The sequence below is a fragment of the Marmota marmota genome, unplaced genomic scaffold (assembly GCF_001458135.2).
Source record: "Marmota marmota marmota unplaced genomic scaffold, marMar, whole genome shotgun sequence".
NCBI lineage: Eukaryota > Metazoa > Chordata > Mammalia > Rodentia > Sciuridae > Marmota > Marmota marmota.
Window position 1 is genome coordinate 6,777,135 of NW_025999961.1, and position 18,392 is coordinate 6,795,526.

The 18,392-nt window shown below is 43.9% G+C and overlaps 1 protein-coding gene across 8 annotated transcripts in view; it reads right to left on the bottom strand.

Annotated features, from left to right (window-relative positions):
• Positions 1-18,392, bottom strand: part of Pdzd2 (PDZ domain containing 2) — a 365,551-nt gene that overhangs the window by 247,552 nt on the left and 99,607 nt on the right. Inside the window, exon 2 of one of the 8 annotated variants that reach the window (XM_048802939.1) lies at positions 15,034-15,084. The exons of the other annotated variants lie outside the window; for them this stretch is intronic. The gene's annotated coding sequence lies outside the window, so the exon portion shown is untranslated. The remainder of the gene's footprint in view (positions 1-15,033; positions 15,085-18,392) is intronic. 8 annotated transcript variants of the gene reach the window in all.

Genomic DNA, 18,392 nt, shown 5'->3' on the forward strand with positions numbered 1-18,392 from the left:
CAAACAATAATTCTAGAAATGAAGGAAACGATAAACCAAATTAAAAACTCAATTGAGAGTATCACTAACAGAGTGGAGCAAGTAGAAGCCAGAACATCAGATAATGAAGACAAAATATATCATCTTGAAAAGAGTCTAGCCAACTCAGAAAGGCTGGTCAAAAATCACGAGAAAAACATCCAAGAGATATGGGATAACATAAAAAAAATGCGGCATTTATACACAGTGGAGTATTACGCAGCACTAAAAAATGACAAAATCATGGAATTCGCAGGGAAATGGATGGCACTAGAGCAGATTATGCTAAGTGAAGCTAGCCAATCCCTAAAAAACAAATGCCAAATTTCTTCTTTGATATAATGAGAGCAACTAAGAACAGAGCAGGGAGGAAGAGCAGGAGGAAAAGATTAACATTAAACAGAGACATGAGGTGGGAGGGAAAGGTAGAGAAAAGGGAAATTGCATGGAAATGGAAGGAGACCCTCATTGTTATACAAAATTACATATAAGAGGTTATGAGGGGAATGGGAAAAAAAACAAGGAGAGAAATGAATTACAGTAGATGGGGTAGAGAGAGAAGATGGGAGGGGAGGGGAGGGGGGATAGTAGAGGATAGGAAAGGTAGTAGAATACGACAGTTACTATGGCATTATGTAAAAATGTGGATGTATAACCGATGTGATTCTGCAATCTGTATTTGGGGTAAAAATGGGAGTTCATAACCCACTTGAATCTAATGTATGAAATATGATATGTCAAGAGCTTTGTAATGTTTTGAACAACCAATTAAAAAAAAGTACCTTATTAAAGCCTTGTTAATTAGACATTCTGTTACAGTTGAATAAAACCCTTAATAAATTCATTATTTTAATTCCCTCTTTACCCTTAGATTCAAGACCTAGAATATAATCCTGAGTCTTTCAACTTTAGCCCTGCTACTTTATTCATAGTAGTTGAGTTACTATTTTGATTTTGGGACACCAAAAACCAAACTAAACCACACCAAAACAAAAACAACCAGAATCCAAAACAAATAAAATATGAGCTGAAATCACACATGAATTCTTCCAATGTTTTGTCAGCACCATTGTGAAGCCCCAGGTGTTATGACAAACTTACAAGAAATTGAGAAACATTGCAAATACAAACCCTCATGACTCCCTGAAGTGGGCTTGTTTTGGAGGATCAAAGTACTGGCTGGTTTTTATCTCTTTACATGGCTGACTGGCCACTACCTGGAGGATGCGCCCAAGAGACAGGAGAAGGATCTGATCACCACTTTATTTCATGCAACCACTATTGATTGTGCCAGGTGCTGTGTGAGGCTGGGCAGACCCAGGTTGGCTGAGCTCCACCAGAAAGAGACTATAAAAGAAGCAGTTACAGCGAAGTATGGTAAGGGTCATGAAAGGTGCATTTGAGGATGCATGATGGTTTTGGGAAGCATGGTTTTTCAGGGGCTGCTGGGATGAGAGATGTTTCCCAGATAAATTATAGAAGGTGAGGACCTAGGAAGGACTTCAGGAATTACCCCATCTGGCCTTTAATTTTACAGATGAGAAGCATACTCATCTGACTCATTCAAGACAGGCCTGAGTTCCTTTGGTGCTTGGGTCCAATGACCCTTGAAGAATAGAGGAAAGGAGGAAAAATGAATAAAATGAAAAAAAAATCCCAACTTGGCAGCTGTTTTGAGATTCTACTATTTGCACTACTGTATATCTTCAAAAAATGAACCATTTGTCCAAATAACAAAAAATGGGAATGAATGGAAATTGCAGGTAGGTTTATGAGTGCTTCCTCTCAAATAAGCTGAGTGCAAGAAAATGGTTTGGGTCCAGATAATCAAAATGAATATTAGAAGTAATTTCGGTTCCCCATCTACTTCTAAAATATATTTGCTGTGACTTCAAATACTGAAACACGTTTGTGAACCTGCAGTTTAAGATCATTTACTTGAAATGTCAGGATTTGGCATGTTCCAGGTTAGTACTATTTCTGGAGCTCAGGTATGTGGATTCTGAAAGATCTTGCATAATAACTGTGGAAAGGGCATCGATGGCAGGTGTACATCTATACAATGGCCATCCCACACCTTGAGACAGCTGCTCTCTGCTGAATGGCTGAGAACAATGACAGCAGCAGTGTTAATTGCCAGACATCCATGAGCTCACTGTGACACCCCACTCTAATCAGACTGTCCTGTCCACTTTGAACAGACTGGGCAGCCATGATGCCACCAACCTGTCATCTACAACCCTGTAGATCACACTCTCAACTTAGAGCATGCATTAATAAGTTCTGTTTCCATTACCCTGGAATGATGTTAAAACAACAACAATAACAAAGAATGGTTCTTGTACAAATCCTTTTAGAGTGATCATGCTGTTCAGATGTTTCTGTGTGTAGACTTTTTGGTACCTAATCTGGTTACTGTATTTAAATTCTTTGGATATAACTGTACAAGATCTGACCTCATTATTAATAACAAAACTTAAATATGTATAATAGTCAGGAATGCCCTTTGCTATTAGCTAGCTATAGGTCTCCAGGCAAGTCCTTTAAAATCTTTGAGACTCAGTTTCCTTATCTGCCAAATGAGGTGGTTTTACAAAGTTTCCTTCCAGCTCCGGCATTCTCTCGGACTTCAGAGCTGAGTTAGTGAGTCAGGGATGGAGTTACTGGCCTCCTTAAGAAGCACACACACAACACATGGATGTTTTAAACTGCAGAGGAGATAGGCCAAATTGCTTTATCAGATATTGAGTATCTGCCAAGACAAAGGGAGGAGGGGAGCCCCAGGGGTGGTTTTACATTCATGTGCTTATAACCCTAGTCCAGCTCTTTGGAAGAAAAGAAGAAATATATCCTCGTAAATAAAGACTCTTTGGAGCAGCAGAAAGAACCAAAGTTTCACGAAGTGGGAGGAGCTTGCCTGGAGGGTGGGGTATGTAGGAAATCTGGTGTCTCCTCCGAGGCCCCATCCACTCTCCAACTTGGCAAGGACCTAAATGGTGTGGAGACCAGGCTCCAGCCCCTCCCTGCCTCGGCCGGACCACAGGGTTCCAGGGCTCTGGCCAGAGCTCCTGGTGCAGAGAGAATCCTCAGAGGAAAAGGCAAGATCACAGAGCACAAAGGTTCAACCATGTGCCTCTCTGGGAGACTCCCCTTTCCCATCCTTCCTGTGGGAAAGACTCAGACAATGAGAAAGCATGTCAAAGTCCATGGGAGTGAGAGAAAGAAGAGTCCTCACTTGACCTCTTCCATTCATGAACTCAGAGTTAAGGAGAAGAAATGACCGCGAAGGGTTGAGATACACTAGCCCTGACTCCCTCAGGAGCCCCACAGCTACTCAGACACCCTCTTGGTCCTTCATAGGGGTGGGAAACAAATGAAGTACAGAGAAGGAAACAAGAATGGCATCGCAGAGACGAACTAAACTGAAAATGACCTAAGTAAGTTCTACTCTGGGTGTTCCACATTGCCCTCAAGAGGGATCTGTGGGAAAGCAGGAGGTTAGACTATCATCATTGAAGATCCTGCTTTGCAGAGGCATGTGCACAGCTACAAGATATGGCTGGGAGCTGGGTGTGGTGGTGCATACCTGTAATCCAAGTTATTTGGGAGGCTGAGGCAGGAGGATCACAAGTTTGAGGCTAACAACTTAGAGAGACTCTGTCTCAAAATAAAAAATAAAAAGGGCCCCTGGATTCAATGACCCAGTACTGGGGGTTAGAGGTGAGGGGCAATATTGCTGGGGAAAGCCATTGGTACACAGAAAGATGCTATAAGGTGACCTTGATCTTGGTAAGTTTCCCATCATTCCTATCTTTAGGATTCTGGGCTTAGAATCATGAATTCTGTTAGCACGTTGAAAAAGTATCCACTCTCTTGTTACCAGCAAGAGAGCTCAATCATTGATTTTCAATCAGGAACACAATTATTAAGTGGGCATGATGTTTACATTGACCCCATCAATGCCTGAATTCCCTGAGGGCAGGATGCAGAGGACAAACTTCAGAACCAGGAGCACAGATGGGCAGAGGAGGCCTCCCAGATTAAGTAGCCTCTCCCCCCCCCCCCCCATAGATAGGCTGCACTTTGCAAAAGAAACTGTCTGCATAGCCAAGACTCCCCTTTATTACAGACAACCCTGGCTCCTACAGGTTTTCTTTCCTGTCCTCTGTATTAGTCACCCCCTTCTATTCTCATGTACTTTCTCCACATTGCCCACCTTGACATCAATAAAGACCAATTTCTCTTCTCTGAATTACAGGCACCATTGCATTTCGGCCCATCCTCTTCAAGGTTACTGTGACTTTGGTTTTGGATTCTGTGTTTTCATGTACAGTTGTTTTTACTTTGGGTCTTTCCAAGGCTGGCTTTTTAATCATGGATGTTGTATTTACCAGTTTAATTCTCAAAATAGAAGCATGTCTTATTTATTTCTGCATTCTGGGTGGTGAGGAGGTGGTCTCACTGTTGCCCCCAAGTACTAATGGTCTGAATGTGGCTGCCAATTCCTGTGTTGAAACTTAATCCCCCCTGTGGTAGTATTAAGAGGTGGGGTGGTTTGGGAAGTGATTAAGTTGGTTTGGGAAGTTGATTAAGAGGGTTCTGTCCTCGTGAATGAATTGGTGTGTTATAAATGGGTTAGAGGGAACTAACTTAGGCCTCTTGCTCTTCTGTTATTTGGACACAGCAGTCATCTCATCCAGAGGATGCCCCAAATAGACACCATCTTGGAGGCAGAGAGCAGCCCTCACCAGACAGGAACCTTGTTGGCACTTTGATATTGGACTTATAGTTTTCAGAATCATGAAAACTAAATTTTCTTTATAAATGACCCAGTCTCAGGTATTTTGTGATAGCAGCACAAGGGACTAAGATAGGCATCTTTCAATCTTTCAAACATCTTTCAATCAATCATTGATTTTCAATCAGGAACACAATTATTAAGTGGGCATAATGTTTGCATTGACCCAATCAATGCCTGCACTCCCTGAGGGCAGGATGCAGAGGACAAACTTCAGAACCAGGAGCACAGATGGGCAGAGGAGGCCTAACTACAGGGGACATAACTACAGGGGACCACAAAGCAGTCTCCCAGTGGGCACGTGCCAGCTGTTTTGATCTGCTCAGAATGGTGTGCATGAGTGCCTGAAGGAGGTGAGGACAGGAGGGACAGAACTAGAGTCACAAAAGAAAAGCCAAGGGAATCTATGTTCTCTTTTCTGCTCCTGACCCAGTGTCCCACTGAGGAACCTTATGCTGCTGAAACTCCAGACAGCTCCAGCATTTCCCAGAGCTCAGCATCCCTGTTGCACAGATGGGGGACCACACTGAGAGGGGACCCTAGATGCCACTGACAGAGCCCCATGTGCCCGTGACGTCACTTGGCAAACACTCTCTTCAGATAAAAGGCAGGTTCTTGTCCATTAGGCAAAGTCTCCCTCCAGGAAAATGGGAAATCAAAAATTTAAAAACCGAAAACCTTTTTAGTTCTGGTATTAAGAAAATATAGGCACGGGGGCACGTTTTTTTTTCCCACAGAACATGGGCAGTGGTAGGTTCTGGGTTTCAGTTTCAGGATGGAGGCTGTCTGGCCATTGCAGAACCCTACAGAGAGATGGCTGCTCCCTGGTGCACCGCTGCTCTGGGGAATTACTGAGATGAGCAAAGTGGCCATTACCTGCCACCCACCAAGTCCCGTGGAAGCACTTCCAACATGCTGTAAGCACCCTGGTTGGATGACTCCAAGTTCAGCAGCATTCTCCTTGTGGTCCTGAGCACGTGCACTGTGCCAAGTCTGATTCTAAAGGAATCATGTGAAAATAACAGAAGACTTGTTCTCAACTTGAAATCCCAAGTCTTTTTGCCTGAGGAGGTGATTAAAATCTCGGCCTGTGTCCCAACATAGATGCTCTTGCCCCCTTGCCTGGCAGGCCCAGGTTCTCTCTCTCCTGCTCAGTCCTGTTGTTATCCTGTCTTTATCCACTGTTCTCCCAGACTCTCCATTACACCTTCCCCCCAATCCTTTCCCATGTGTCTCAAGGCCAGAAAAGAAATGGAACTGAAGAGGCCTGTGCTTCAGGTCTTCCCAGATTCTCCAAGATAAACACTGGTTAAGATGGCAAGGAATCATTCCTTCATTCAGCAAATATTTACTGAGTGCAGTAAGTAAAGCAACATCTTCAACCTCGGGAATTTAAAATCTGAAGGGGTGTCCCAAGCCGGCTGAGCCTCAGAATCATCTGAGTCTATTCAAGACAGGCCAGATCTGATCTTCAGAGATTCTGATTCACAAAAATTGGGAGATGTGGTGTCATGCAGGTATCTGTACTTTTTAAAAATTTTTATTTGTTCTAGTTAGCTATACATGACAGAAGAATATATTTTGACACATCATACATAAATGGAGTAAGTTCTCATTCTCTTGGTTGTACGTGATGCAGCGTTACAGAGGTCATGTGATTATATGTGCACATAGGGTACTAATGTCCGAGTCATTCTACTCTCATTCCATGCCTTCTCTCCTCCCTCCACTCCCCTCTGTCTAGTACAAAGTATCTCTATTCTACCCCTCCCCCATCTTTTTGTGAACTAGCATTTGCATAACAGAGAAAACATTCAGCCTTTGGTTCTTGGGATTAGCTTATTTAGCTTAGCATTATGTTCTCCAGTTTTATTCATTTGCCAGCAGGTGCTGGTAATTTCATTCTCCTTTAAGGCTGAGCAATATTCCATTGTGAATATACACCACAACTTCTCTATCCACTCATCTGTTGAAGGGCACCTAGTTTGGTTCCAGAGTTTAGCTACTATGAATTGAGCTTCTATAAACATCGATGTGACTGTATTATGCTGATTTAAAATCCTTTGGGTATAAACCTAGGAGTGGGATGACTGGGTCAAATGGTGGTTCTATTCCAAATTTTCTGAGGAATCTCCATACTACATATCTTTATTTTTAATGAGCGTTTTGAGTAACTGATGTGACCGGATCCTGGAAACTATTGGTCAGGTGGAATGGGAGGTTCTGGAAATGCCATGATTTTGGACTGACACTGGGACCACAAGAAGAAAGTCAGTTCTCACTTCCTACTGGCTCAGGAGATATTTCATTACCCACCAGGTAGGAGTGATGGATTTCACAAATAAGAGCACATGGTGCCCAGTTAAATATGAATTTTAGATTAATAACAAAAATGTTTTAATATAAGTGTGTCCCAAATATTACAGCATTTCTTTAATATTGCAAATATTATCCTTGAAATATTCAAAACATACATGTACTAAAATATTATTCATTTATCTGGAATTCAAATTTGAACTGGGTATCTGTTATTTTATGTGGCAATCCACACCCTCTCCATGCTAAAATGAAGCTCTTAGAGCTTTTGACCTGCCTGCTTTGTTTGCCCTGTGTGACATATGGAAGCATCTCTACCATGGCAAAGCCGGTCTTCACTTCCTCCTGGAAGTCAGTATCACCCAGGGCCAGGCCACCCACATTGCACAGGCAGAGAGCAAGTGAGTCAGCTCTGAGGTCACAGCTCCCCACCCCACGCAGAGGGACTTCTCTTCCTGGCTCCCTGTCACCTCAGCTTTTGGTCTCATCTGCTATCCCAGCCCAGCTGCCTTCCCTGAATGCCCCTATTTGCCCAAACCCTGTAAATACTGGTCCCCTATGGTCAGCTGATCTCTTGGAATAGCCCTTGACACAAGGACATGTCTGTCCCACATAATACAACTCTGTCATAGATGAAAGGAGATTATAGGAAACTGTTTGAAGTAACCAAAGAAGTTATCTAAAGCAATTTTCAAACTTCAGTGTTCCACAGGTTTTCAACTTCAGCAGATGTGCTGATTTGGTTGGTTTCATTTGCTTATTCTTTGGGGCAAGATTTTATTTGCATGAGGTTAAGCAGTTAAAACACTAAAAACCAATGGAGAATACAGTTGGCAACCAATTCTATGAAAGCTGATTTTGAGTTGTAGAGAATGCTGCGGATTGCCTTCCTGGCCGATTCAAACCATTTACCCTGTACCGGTCATCCTCTTCCACACAGTGGGTGCCTCAGCTTGAGAGCTGGGCCTCTGTGATCAACGTTAATGCCCTGACCTTGCCAGTGAAGGTTTCAGGAGTGCACAAGTGACCCATGCTGGCTAAGGAGTCCCGAGGGGAGGATTTTCCAGATGCTTGTGAACATATATTGGTTAACTTCTGGGGGTGTTCTGGAGGACCTTGCCTCACTCCTAAGAGAAAGCACCCAGAAGCCATGGTCTCTCTTCTTGCTCTGGATGTCATTGGATCTGAGTGGGGTGCCTGGAATTGCTGCTGCCATCTGGTTACCAGCCCAAGATGAAGCTTAATGCTGAGGCTAGCGCAGGGGGAGAGAAGATGAAATTAGGATTTGATGACATGAGGACATTGAGGAACCACTTAGTATCTTTTCTGCTGAAGCTAGTTAAGGTTAAATTTCAATAACTTGCATCCAGAAAACATCCTGTTATTTTTGTGGCTGTGTGCTTGGCGCTTCCATTAAATGGGAATGTCTAAGTCAGAGATGCAAATTTAAACTTCTGAGATTCATAGCAATAAAGTCAGATCTACCTGCCTTTATTTCTATCCCAGAGGGCAGAAATAAAGTGTTCATCTGATTTCTCTGCAGACACTAACTTTTTCCTTTCTTTGAGCTTGAATAAAAAAAAATAGCTCTGCTTTAATGTTTGTTGATGAAATATGGGAGATAAATTTATTCCTCCCTCTGGCAAAACCTCCATATTTAAACATCCTCAAAACCACACACACACACACACACACACACACACACACACACACATCTCATGGAGTCTGAACTGTGTTATGCATGTTTTGGTAGAACACAGGAACAGGCAGAGGCCAGAGTCCTGAGGGCATTCTTAAGACACGGAATCCCACAAGCCATGGGCAGAACCCTGGGCCCTCAGCACCCACACTACCCACACACTCTCAGCATTTTTTGCTGCTCACTTCTCCTACAGGGACTACTGGTCTGGCCCCTGGCTCTGAGGCTGGAACTCCCACTCTGAAAACTTTCTACCTTCTAGCGTTTCAGTAAAGCCTCTAAATCAACTCTTCTAAAGATAGTTGGTGGCCTGACTCTGGTCTGTTGACTCTGGAAAAGTGAACTTGCTTCTCAGAGCTTCGAAACGCCATGGCAAAGCCAATAGAAATCAATAACTTCTCCAACCCACCAGCAGAGACACAGCCAAGTGATGCATGGCCCTGAGTTAGAGGCTCTTAGCCCTGCAGAGCAAGGCAGGAAAGGAGGAAAAGATATGTAATACAGATCAATCATGGACCCTGATGAAAACAAACACGAGAAACCAGCAAAAGGATGAAAACAGACACACCAAATTGAGGCCAATTCATTCCGTAAATATTTGCTGAGTGCCTAGGACCTGGTGCCAGGCATTACACAATTGCTAAAAGTAAAAAGTGAAAACATTCTTTTTGCCTTCAGGAAATTTCTGATTTTCCTAGGGACAGACATAAATTCCTTAAGATGAACCTTAAAGGATAAAAAAGTTTCATGCTCTGGAAACCAGGGTGGTTGGCATCTTTACACAAGCTCAGTTGGCATGGCCTTGTCCTAGTGAACACGTAGGTGGTGACTTCCTGGGACAGGCACCATGTAATAGCACAGAGGGTGACCATGAAGCTGTAGGTAGGGGCAGGTGACATCTGGAGTTTGACCTTTCCGAGAGTTTGACTTTCCTCACGTAGACAATGGGTGTGGGTTGGTGATGGTTTTATTTATAAGCAGGAGAATGTTATAGCCAGAGTCGAGATTTCATTTCAGAAAAGTATGAATATGGGGAAAGGTTCACCATCGTAACAAAGTAGTTCTGGTTGCATGTCAGTTTTGTTTACAAGTGTAAACAATCTCTTGGAACGATATTCACTGAAATAACTGTTTTCATCTCAGATAAGTTAGTTCATGAGTGGTTTTTCATCTCCACAACACTTTTGGATTTTCCAGATGCTTGTGAACATATATTGGTTAACTGATTTTTTTAGTTAGTAGTGTGGGCAATGGGGTCAGGATGCTGTTGGGAAGTCTCTGGACTGAGTGGGACCAGACAGTGGCGAGTCCTGGTTGGGGACACTCCTCAGAGCTCTGGAGCTCTCTGCATGGACTAGGGAGTGGCATTAAGATCCATGAGAAGGGGTGGCTTCTTGGCCACTTCAGAGGCAGAGCTGACCAGTCTTGGGGACCACTTAGGTTGGTGGGGAAGGAGATGTCAAAGATGACCCAGGGGACCAGAGAGACCTAGGGGCCCACCCAGTGAAAGGCAGCTTATCACACTAGCTCTGACATTTTGTCTCTGACACTTTGGAAGTCTTCATATGGCCCTCTCGTCAGGTCTTCCAAACCAGACTCCATGCCTTCCTCTGTTCACACGGGTGATCCCAGCAGAGGGAGAGGCCAAGTCTCTCCTTCTTACATGGCAGGAGCTCACTGCCTCCCCAAAGACCACCCTCAGCACACTGCTCTCCACATCCATGAGGTCTGAGTCTGAAATTCTATCCAAACTCACTGGGCTTGCAACAGCCAGGTTCATTATTGGAAGCTCATGAAGCTCTTTTAGGGCAAGAAACACCTCTGTGAGAGACCTCTGGTACCAACCACTTCTTCTACCTAGCAGACCTGACCACAGACCTAATGGTCCGCCTGCTCCAGAGCCCACAGGGAGACAGCTCCACATGCACACTGCTTTGGAAGCACAGCTCTTCCCTCCCCCTATCCCATCCAATCTCCTAAAGCTCCCATTTGACAAAGGAAAACGTGGATTTGATTAGGAGGCCTCGCTTGGGCCAAACAGTTGCAACCCTATTCTCAGCAGACAGGCTAGAGAAGGGGCCAATTTCCATTGGACAAGCCAAAGAAAATGAGTGACAATTTTAGAACTGAGCTGGCTGAGCCAAGGAGAAGGACTGCAAAGGAGAAAATTGTCTGATTAAGTCAAAGGTATCCTTAGATAATGGATTAGACAATTCGTTCCAGGCCGCCACACTCTTTTGCTTGATCTCATTAATCTGATTTTTTTTCCCAACTACATTTCTATTCCTGCCACCTAATAAAAATGTATGGGTCCACTCCCCACTCACGTAAGGATCTATGGAACATAAAAAATAGGCGTATTCTAACTAAAGGATACTATTTAAAATTGGTTAAATAGACTGTGACTCAGTTCCAAATTCCCAAAGGAAATAATATTGACTCAAAAAAAGTAACCTGATAAAGATGACAATTTTCCAAAATTTAGGCAAAAAAGACTTTTTTTTGCACTATATTGTGAGGGAGAAAGACTAATTAGAAAAGAAAATTTATGGGCTGGGGATGTGGTTCAAGTGGTAATGTGCTCACCTGGCATGCGCGGGGGCTCTGGGTTGGATCCTCAGCACCACATAAAAATAAAATAAAGATGTTGTGTCCACCGAAAACTGAAAAATAAATATTAAAAGATTCTCTCTCTCTCTCTCTCTTAAAAAAAAATTTACTTGGCAGTGTGTTGGAATTGATTCTTGCTGGTTCAAGAGGTACCTGTTTGATTTTCAGGAAGTCTGCAAGTTGGTTGAAATCATGTTGGTAATTTTTATTTATTTATTTATATTTATTTTTTAGTTATAGATAGACACAATATCTCTATTTGTTTATTTATTTTATGTGGTGCTGAGGATTGAACCCAGGGCCTCATACCTGCGAGGCAAGCGCTCTGTCACTGAGCTATAGTCCCAACGTCTCATGTTGATAGTTTGAAATCAGTGATGGTGGAAACTTAACCCCAGGGACATTGGTGAGTGCTACCAGTCAGGGCGGTCCCTTCCCTCCAGTCAGTGTTAAACATTTAACAGCGTTCAACCCAGTCTGATCTCTTTTCATTTTTAAAAGTCTATGTATAGTTGAATTGATGTGCATGTAAAAAGTCAGGAAGGAGCTAACACATTAGCCACTTAATTCTGGAGGTGAGGTGAGACTAACAAGTAGTTTTTATTTTCTTTTACTTCCTGTATTTTTTCCTACAATGAGTATGTATTCTTTATGTAATAACCAATCTTTTGGCAGAGGGGAGAGGAGCCCTTTCTTTCCCTCCTGAGGTCTCTGACTCACCCTTTCCTCTCCTCAGGCTTCCTCTTTAATCTCCTGCTGGCCCGGCTTGCTGGTTTTTCTTCTCTGTGTAGGGTGGTGCTGAAATACAAAGGACTCCCCTACCTGCAGGCCAAGCAGGATTGCAGGCATCCCTGTCACGAGAGCAGACTTCAGGCTCACAGAGCCCAAATAGCCCGCACCAGGCAGCAGCTGGAGAGAACTAGCTTCCGACTGCCCTGGGCACGTGGCTGCTATTGGAGATTGAAGAAAGGAGGGATGACCTGCTAAGGATAACAGGAGTCTGACACAGGGTGGCCCTTGGGGCTTGGTGGTATCCCCCAGGTATCCACTTTCATCAGCTGTATTCCTGTCACTTGTGGAGCAGGATGCCCACTCTCAACATCACATGATCTCATTGCATCCTTGCCACAGTGGGGTGCTCTCCCAGTAGAGCAGACATGTAAACCTAGGCACAGGAAGCCCAAACAACTTGTCCTAGGTCAAGGAGCAGAGTTGGGACAGCAATTTAGGTATTAAGACCGAATTTTGGAGGGTTTTTTTTTCCCCCACTAGACTGGACTGAATATGTCTTGAGATCTCAAGTTTGCCACTGTATTGTTAGAATAAAATCATTTCCCCTTGTCTCATGACTAAGCCTAAGGGGGCTACTAACCCCATTTTGATTTGGTTTTAGAACCAGTTTATGGTCTCTGCAGGAAGGTATGTGAAATTCCCACCTTATTTTTTCCTCCTTCCTACATATTGCTTGGGTTGGGAGACTCCTGAGTGTGGGGTGGATTTGGTGTTACTGCCTGGCGGCTTCTCAACAGCTTTCACTTCCTAATCCGTGAATCTCAAGGCCTACCTGTTGCCTCCAAAGTCCTGTTCCCAGTCACGAGAAGGCTGAGACAGGAAGGGCTGTCCAGCACTCCAGAGCCTTCTCCAACAGACAGCGGACAGCACACAGGTCCATGCCATGACCTCCTATCTCTGGTGTTCAGCTGGCCTGCGGAAACTTCTGGCTCATGTGTGAGTGACAAAGAGGCCTGACTCTGTGCAGATGTGGCCCTTCTAAAAATAAGAGAAGGTCCTCCAGGTTGAAGTGTCTAGGAAACCATGAAAAAAGGCAACACTAATCCCAAAGACTTATTGACCAACCTTCTAGAATAGGAGGGGTTTTAAAATTTTATCCAATCTACTATCTTCTAATGTTGCTCCGTCAAGATTAGGGGACCACCTTGATGTGTAAGAGAGAGACCAACATAGTTGGGGCTCAGGTGCCTAATCCTGATCCTCCCTGTAGTGCCAACCGAATGGGGGCCCACTCACCTTTGTTGATTTATACACTGGACTTCCTTAAAAAAACTTTGGTTTAAGACAGGATTCCAGTACCTAACAAACAGTAAGTTTGAAAAACATTCCTCTAATCTAAGCATCTTATTTAAAAGATTGAAGAACGGGAGGCTCAGGGAGGTGAAGTTCACGCAGTGAGTGAAGGAACCAGGTCTTCCTACGAAGGCCATGGTCACTCTTGCCCTCACTGTGCTTTAACTTGGCAGGCACTTGGCCTCAGCCTCGTGAGCTGCTGCTCTTGTTCTTGCCGGTGAGGAAATGATCTCATAGTTTCCAGCTCTGGACCTGGCTCCACTACCTGTGCTCGCCCACTTGCTGGCTTAGAGGTCCTGTTCATGGACCCTGGCCAGTCCAACAGCAGACTTGCCAGGCCCTCTTCACTCTACACCATGCAAATCGACAATCAACTTTGGTGGCCCTGGTCCTGCCAAAATACCCCCATCAGCTCAGGATGTGGTAGACTACATTCGACTCAGTGCCCGGGGTCTGATGTACACGGACTCCACATTACTGGTGATGCTGAGATAAGTTCAAGGATGACTGGAGGGCTGTGCATGAGATAAACACCAAGACAGATTGCAATAGCCATGCACAGACTGAGATCCCCAGAGAGTTCTCAGTAGTTAAAGTGGATTTTAAAATAGCCATTGATGGTCCCTATATCATTTTCTATTTCCTCTTTTGCCAAATACAGAGTAGCAGAACTATATGTGTTGTCACAGAGGTTCCCAGTTTATGAACAGCAAATACATTAGACTTATCCCCAAGCAGTGTCTTAAATCGTTCTCATTTGCACAACCAAAGGATTTGTTCCTTTACAAATTGTATCACTGCAGTGTTTCCATAAATAGCAATCCTCCCTAAGGATTCAATCATACATGCTTCTTTACAAAAAGAAAAAAGAAAGAAAAAAAAGCATGCAAATTTGCCACATCATAGTTCCTGCAAAAACAAAAAAGAAAACAAAACAAAAAAAAATGATGTGCACTTAAAAATGAAAAAAAAAATAAGAGAAAGAAATGAAAAAGAAGGCAAAACCTAGAGCTAAGGACATTCATGGCATCTTGATGATTTTTGTCAAGTTATGGCTCTAAGTGAGCTATAGCTACAGCACAGAAACTGCCCTGGTTTGGTGCTATGAAAAATCAAGCATCCTTCCAAACCCCTGAGTGTGGGGACCAATGCTGGGTTCCGTTAAGATCAGGCTATTCTGAGGTGGTCATCGCATGCTATTAACATCCTCCTCAAGGAATGTGGCCTGGTCCAAGAGATCCCACAACCCTAAAGACTAGAGGAGTTAGATTCTGAACCTGATGAGAATTCCGGTTCTGTTTACAATCCCTGACCCCCAGTAACATAGCAGCCATTGAACTGGGAACTAGGAGCTGGGGATGACCTGGGATTAGGATGACACAACTCAGGATGAGTTATCCTACCCCAGAGAAGCCCCCAGATACTGTCTCCCAATTCAGCAGCAATGGAAATTTTCCTCGAAGTCCAGAGCTGGGGTGGCGGTTGGGGGATCCTGTTCAATGGTTACCTTGGCTTCCAATATCGGGTATCTCTGAGCTCAGGAAGGTTTTATTTAAACCTGTGGGAGACGCAAGAGAGAGTGATGGTGTCAGATCTCAGGTCTCTACCACCACCAGTTTGGCATAAAAAAGCTGTGATAAAGCTGGATTATCTGACATTTCCTTCTTCATCCCCTTTTCTTTTCTTCCCTAAACAGAACAAGCTCCGAATGTGACCTACTTTCCCTTGCTCTCTGATTATGCAGAACTCGCAAAGCTTTGTCTTCAGCCTGACTAATATTTTCAGTGACAAGCTTTTCAGCTTTTGGAAAAGAAGAGTTCACATCCTCTTGCCTGAGCGTGTAAGTCTTGGTGATGACCAGGAGGGTGGAGGAGTTACCAAGACTTCACTCGGGGACCCATAAGGGACTTTGGCCTAGCATGAGAAAACAAAACAAAACAAAAACAAAATCCAGATCTGGCCCCTTGGAGGCAAACTGCATTTAATCTGAAAGTTTTCATCAACAAGAATCAAGACATTATTATTATTATTATTATTATTATTATTATTTTGGAGGGAGTACCATTTTTTGTTGTTATTGTCTTTTTGAACTCAGGAACACTCGGCCACTGAACTACATCCCCAGCCCTATTTTGTATTTTATTTAGAGACAGAGTCTCAATGAGTCGCTTAGCACCTTAGTTGTTGCTGAGGCTGGCTTTGAACTTGCCATTCTCCTGCCTCAGTCTCCCTGGCCACTGGGATTATAGGCGTGTGCTACCATGCCTGGCTCGAAACATTATGGATTAGCCAAGTGATGCTACAGTTCCTCAAATCAGCCCAAGACCTGTAAGGAGAGACTCTGTGGCCTAGGCCTGGAATTCTGCCACACTCCCAAACCCACTCAGGAACTTCCAAACTCTGCATTTTGCATTAAAGATTGACTTCTCCCAACTTTTCAATGACTCAGAGCACATCACGGTTTTAAAGGATCAGGAGGAACAATTTACAAATAAAAGCCAAGCACCCAGTTTGGGTGGAAACCCGGCTCTATTAGTCAAAATTAAGTTATTGACATTTCCTCCTATTTTTACCTTGGAGGCTGTGCATTTTTAATGTTGTTCCGCTGTCCTTTTCTGACACTGAAGCTCCCAATTACAAGTGGTAATTGGGAAACATGTGCTTGGTGACTTTAGAAATGTCATTGCTAGCCAGAAACTCTGGCACTAGGATTCTGATCCAAAGCTTCTCTTATCCTTAGTGAGGTGAAACAGAGTCTGCTAAATGTTTACCAGACAAATTATTCAAAAGAAACAGACTTGAAGCTTTGGGATCCAGCTATATTTGCCTCTATCTAGGTTAGTTGAGCTTCCTGCCAGCCTGTCTGGTCAGCACTGACTGAAACAGTAGGCCCCGGGGACCCAGAAAGCCACTGTGTCGGAGTGGGGCTCACCAGATGACTCTGCCCTCAGCAACATGAAGATGTGGGCCTCCAACTTCCCGAGCATTGCCTCCCTTGCAAACTTCATTCCATCCCCACTGCAGTTAAATAGCTCACATCATTCACTCATTCGTTCCAAACTGTTTGCTGGTGACTGGGGGACAGCACTGTGCTCAGCACAGGCAATGCAAAAATGAGCACAACAGCATCCCGACCTCTAGAGAAATTGTGAGTGAAGATGGGGAACTGAGGTTGTTGCAATAGGGAAAATAGAGGGTGCTCTTGGTTCCCAGCCTCTGCCTTCCCCTCTCCCTACGTGTCATCTCCTCAGCCACCTTAGCCTCGTCTCTGCTCCGCACTGTGGTCATCTTTGGTGCAGTTGTGACCTTAGGCAGAGAAGACTGAAGAGTTGCTCAGTCATGCCCTTGGACTCTGCATCAATTTAGCCTCATCAATGCTGAAGTCCTCATCCCGGTCCTAGTTCTAACCACTGAAGTCTCCTCTTTCTCATCTTGGTTCCCATAAGAGAATCTGGAACATCACCCTGTCCCTTGAACTGATGGCTGGAGCATGTCACAAGCTGCCTGGCCTTCCCTTCACTGAGTTCCATCAGCCTTTGGAGACTGATGGACCAGTACCGTTGCTGGACCCTTTGAGATGCAATGTTGCCCACCCCACATTGCAGAGAGACCTTACTGCAGTCCACACCATGTCATTCCCTACACACACCATTGTCTCGCCAAGATGTGGTGACAGCCCTGGAAGGAAGAGCTGACCCCGCAGGTGAAAGGGAAGGCTTGCAAGGAGGAGGCCGTTGCAGAGCCCCGTTGTTCCTAATATATTACTTTGCCCTCAAAAAGTTTCCAAAAAATATTTGTTGAGGAATCTCCCTACTCAAAATGGGGCAAAGTAAAAATGTCTAAACTACAGCTGGCATAAGAGACCAGTATAAATCCTTTCAAGGAGTAGGGATCAAGAACAACATGGAGTGGGGCTGGGGTTGTGGCTCAGTGGTAGAGCACTTGCTTAGCATGTGTGAGGCACTGGGTTTGATTCTCAGCACTGCATATAAATTAATAAAATGAAGGCCCATCGACAACTGTAAATAAATAAACAAAATAAAATAAAGAACAGCCCGGGGGACACGTCCTCAGGTTCAAAGGAAATTCTACATGGAAAAAGTGAGGCCATAGGAAGGACACTGAGCTAGCGGTCAGGTAACCTGGCTGCTTAACTCAGCCCTGCACTTCCTGGCCAGTAGCATGACCACAGGCAAGTGCTTCATCTCACTGGGCCTCGGTTTCCTCATGTGGCAGATGATAAGGCTGTCTGAAACTTGAAATAATCCTCTTCTTACTTTGAGTTGATGCACTGATCTTTTCTAAGACATGGTTGAAATGGGCAGGTTTGTTCAAAATATTCACTTTGTAATAGAAGTGAATACAAGGCATTGAGTCAGCTAGCTTGAACCATCAGCAGGAAAATGCAGGTCTTGGGATAGAGCAACTGGTGGACAGCAGCAAAACATTTTCTACAGAATAAGTTCCAAGAGCTACTGTATTGAAGGAGGGTTCCTGTCATCAGCCACCTGTGAGAACAGCTCTCTACTGCATAGTCTTCTTGAGTCCCCCCCCTTCCTATGGAAGTGTCTGGGAAGTCCCATACAGTAGAAAGCTCCTTCAAGGTTTAAACCAGAGCTTCTGATACTTATTTGGCTATGAAATTGTTTTTATATTTATCTCATTTTTACATTTCTCAGATGTGCACATCTGGGTTTCACATTGTGGGAAATACTACTAAGGCGAGTTTTTGTTTTGTTTTTTTAAACACAAAGAAGGGATCAGCAAAAATCAAAAAGCAGAAAGACTCTTTTTAAAAATAATTAATTAATTAGTTCTAATTTGTGGAAAGCTCTTAATGTACCATTTTTAAACCTGAGCAACAGC